A 4,581-nucleotide genomic window follows, 5' to 3' on the forward strand; every position below is an offset into this window, starting at 1 on the left:
CAGCCCCACAATGGGAAACTGTATTGACCGGCTGGCGTAACAGAGCATCCCGCCGGCGGGGTGGAACAGAAATGTGGCGCGGCGGAGAATCCAGCCCATTATTTTTACTTTCATAGGAACATAGGAACAGGAGTAGTCCATTCAGCCCCTCGAGCCTGTCCCGCCATTTAATGAGATCTTGACTGATCTGTGACCTAACTCCGTATACCTGCCTTTGGCCCATATCCCTTAATATCCTTGCTTAACAAAATATCTTTCCTTCCTTCTAAATATGTATCTATTGAAGGGTGAGAAGAATGGTGGGTTCACCACTGAATTTAGGTCTGGGGTGGAAGGAAAACTGAAGGATAGAATTCTTTACATGTAAATTGTAATTAGAATATGGAATGCATTACTATTCAAACGACTTTTGAAACTAAGTTGATCACAACATTTAAAGGGGAATGATATTCTTCAAACTCTTGAAGAAAATTATGGCAGGATACAAATTACTTATCTGGAGCAGGTGCTAAATCATCCTAAAAGATTTGAAACTTAATTTTATTATTCGACTGCAATTAGGCTCACTTTTAGTAATATTATATAACAGGAGTTTAGAGTGACAGCAAAGCAGGAGGCAGAGCAGTTACCGTCTTTGGCAGTTTTGTTGAGAAAAAATATCCCAGACTTTCCTCTATGATATAAAAAAGCGTCCTCTACTATTTATCAATGCAACTGAAATCAGTTTCCTGTCAAAGCAGCACTGAAAATACATTGAAAATAAGACTTGAAATGTCATTACAATCATCCTACATTGAGCTTCAAAGCTAACATTCATTTGATGCTTTTAACCCTTATGAAAACTTTTTTTTTTGTAACTAATAGGTCACAATATGTTTTGTGCGGCATGCAAACATCTGGGATTATTACACGTCACAACTATTGTGAAATGAAGATTTAAGTACAGATTACATTACACCATACCAACTGCACTGATTCTGTGTTTAACTCATCAGTATGTTCCGCAGAGTTAAAATAGGTTTGATCCATTGTTCAGTATTCTGTGATAATTAGTTACAGCAAGACAGAATAAAACAAGGGTACTACAGTGTGCAGAACGGAATGATTCAGTCATGTATCATAATCTAAGCAACTTTTCTGCTTATACAATGAAGAGATGTTTCTACATTGTGCATATTTTAAGCTATTGATGCTTGGATTCATAGAGTATCAGTGCAGTATGTTGCAGGTATCTAATTGCTGGCCTCTAATTACATGTCTGCAGCCTTGTCACCACCCTTGAAATAGGTAATAACATTATTGTTCTATGTGGTTTACAAATGGTGCATCATTAACTTAATAATAAAATTTGGTTCGTAGTCAATGAATTGGAATTTAACATACGGACAATCTTCACTGCCGCAGATCCACAACTGTACTCGGTACCCATGAGAGATCAGCCAGTTTAAATTGATGGCATGATGGTGGTTATTGAAACTTTTAAGAAGAAGAATTTTTAGAAAATTCAAAACACCTAATAAATGGTGAGGAAAACTCAATCTGGATCGATTGACATTGTAATTAACTTTAAAAGTCTAATTTACTGATTACAAACAAAAAACAAATTCCAATATAAAGTTAATGTGACTTGCAAGGAAACAATTGTTCAACCACGCCTGGAAAATATTATGGGGCATTGTGTGACAGGGGACAGACCCTTAACGATGGCCGCGTAACAATAGCCTTAATATGATTCGAAAAGTCAGCATGGTTTTACAAAAGGGTTTGACAAATTTATCAAGAGTTTTTTAAGGATGCAACTCGTAGGTTAAGAAAAGGAAACCATGGGTGGAGTGTTTTTGGATTTCGGAAAAGCATTTGATAAGGTGCCACACAAAGTGCTCACAAACAAGGGCTCAAAGAGTTGGGGTAATGTATTAACATAGATAGAAGATTAGTTAACGAACAGGAAGCAGAGAGTGGGGATAAATGGGGCATTTTCAAGTTGTCAGGGTGTGACTAATGGAGTGTCGCAAGGATCAGTGTTGGATCCACAGCTATTTAAAATTAAAGTAATGGCTTAGACATAGAGACATCTAGATTTGCTGGTGTTACATAGCTCGGTGGGAATGCAAGCTGTTAGAGGACACAAAGCGACTTCAAAGAGATAGAGGCAGGTTAAATGAGTAGGCAACAAAATAGTGGATGGAGTATGATGTGGGGAAGGTTTTCATTTCAGTTGTAAGAATAGAAAAGCAGAATTTTTTTTAAAAGGCGTGAAACCTAGAAAATATTGATGTTCAGATTAACTTGGGTGTACTCGTACAGGAGACACAGCAAGTACAACAAGTAACTCGGAAAGCTAAATGTCATGTAGACCTTTGTTTCAAAGGGATTGGAGCACATGAATAAAGAAATATTGCTACATTTGTAAGGGTTAAGGTTAGACCACACCTAGACTATTGTGTGCAATTTTGGTCTCCATATTTAAAGAAGGATATACTTGCATTGGAGGCAGGAAAGATCCATTAGATGGGTCGCTGGTTTGAGAGGGTGGATCTATGATAGGAAACTGAGTAAATTACATCTGTATTCTCTGGAGAGTAGAAGAATGAAATGATCTCAGTGGAACATTCAAGATTATGGAGGGACTTGACAGGGTGAATGGGTACTTAGACATTGGCTGGGATTCTCTGTTCTGGAGTTGAAGTGCATCAGCCAGCGGAGACAAATTGTGACTGTGTCCCATTGACGGAAGAGGCATTACCGGGTGGGATTCTAATGGCTTGACTATGCAAATATATGCATGGCTCTGAATACGCAGGTTTACCTGCACTTACTGGGATGGGGTTGCCATTTTGAATGGGCACCCCGATCCCAGAATTCAGTGACAGGCCTACTCTACTCCACAACCAAATGTTGACCCTCCTCTGAGGGAGAATCCCCAACCCCTCATCAAGGAGGAGCATCCTTCGCCCACCATAGGAATAATGGGTCACCCCCCACGCTACACACGCGCCCAACTCCCTCAGCAACCCTACCTTCAGTTCCCCTCTTCAATCCCCTTCCCCAGCATTGTTGATGGTGTACTTCCTCCTGGCACCATGGCACTAACACCCAGGCAGTGACTCCATAACTTGATGCGATGGGCCCTGAGAGTTAAATGCTTTCTGCAGTAAGAAAAGAGGAAGTGTACCACTTAGCTGCTTTGAAGTGGTCAGCAGCTGTCAATCACAACAGGAATGTTCATAAAGATTGTGGTTAGGATCAATGGGCGGTACTTCAGGTGAATTCCGACGTGAAGGGAAAGATAAATAAACCAACCTCCTGGCAACTGTGTTTAAACCATTCAGCTGTCAATCAAAGGCTAGTTAGCTTTCTTTTTCTGGCCACAGCCATCAGCAGTCTGACTGAGGATGGGAGTCTACAAGTGCAAGCAGGAGTTATGGGGGAAGAAGCAGTCAGATGTGATGTGAATCTTGCTGCGTGTCCGCTACTGGCTGTTCTGCCAGCTCTTGGCTTTTCACCAGACTCCCCGGCCTACCAGACGCGACAAGGCTCGCAGACTGGGCTACAAGGCCAAACAAGGTTATGTGATATATTGTGTGTGAGTCCATCATGTTGGCCACAAAAGTCCTGTTCCCAAGATGCAACCTACGGTAAACCAGGGCAGCATGGTTTCAATGAGCTGAAGTTTGCACAAAGCCTTCAAACTCAATGCCGAGGAGTGAGCTGGACTTCATTGTGGAGGACTGAGAGTACTTGCCTTATACTGGGTTGGTGAAGATGTCACCTACAAGGTCTTGAAGGTTGTTTTCGTCGACCCAGTCCACAAAGCTGTCCGTCGCAACCCCAACACCCAATGGAATATAAAACTCATGCACAAGCACAGGGAGATGAGTGGCCTGATATCTGCTGGCAGGAAGAGCCGCGGTTTGGAAAAGGGTCAGAAATTCCATTTACTATTGGAGGCTCTCATCGTGCTGCACAGAGAAGACACAATACACAGCAGCTCCGTTGCTCCAGTTAATGTGCAGTATCTGTATATTTTACTTTGGTAAATAAATTGTTTTGAGGATTCTCCTGCAAAAAACAAATCAAGGGAAAATTAAAGGTACTGCGCTAAAATTGAATGAATGCTTGTCATTTGGAAGGATCTCGGGGGATTTCAAGCCTTTTCAAGTGCTGTGGGCTCCCTAGGAAAGTTCGGACACTTCAAAAAGCAGCAGTTTCAAAAGCATAGAGTTGAAGGAGCAGATGTGAGGAAAGGGAACATGTTCCTGGCTTGATTCTTCACTGAACTGTCTGGTCTTCTCATCAGCTGTCAGGTAGAGCAGTTCAGGGTGACAAGGCCATTTCAAAGTTTAGGTGAGACTAGGGTGAAGATTTTGATCAAGGAACACCGTGCCAAAAGTGGTCTTCAGATTGCCCAGGGCTGGAAGGAGCAGACCAGACATGGGGTGGGGGAGGGTCCAGGGGTCAACCCTTACCCACAGCCCAAGCCTGTCCAGCCCCCAGGATCCTCAGGGGTTTCTCCCTCTTCAGCCTGGCAGTGACAGATCGGTACATGAGCAATGGGTTAACCCCCTTGACCCCACTCGG

At 42.4% G+C, this 4,581-nt stretch overlaps 1 pseudogene; it reads left to right on the forward strand.

Annotated features, from left to right (window-relative positions):
- The first annotated feature begins 3,395 nt into the window (after positions 1 to 3,395).
- On the forward strand, positions 3,396 to 4,009 carry LOC140411500 (large ribosomal subunit protein eL15-like; annotated as a pseudogene).
- Positions 4,010 to 4,581: the final 572 nt, after the last annotated feature.

The sequence above is a fragment of the Scyliorhinus torazame genome, chromosome 4 (genome assembly GCF_047496885.1).
Source record: "Scyliorhinus torazame isolate Kashiwa2021f chromosome 4, sScyTor2.1, whole genome shotgun sequence".
NCBI lineage: Eukaryota > Metazoa > Chordata > Chondrichthyes > Carcharhiniformes > Scyliorhinidae > Scyliorhinus > Scyliorhinus torazame.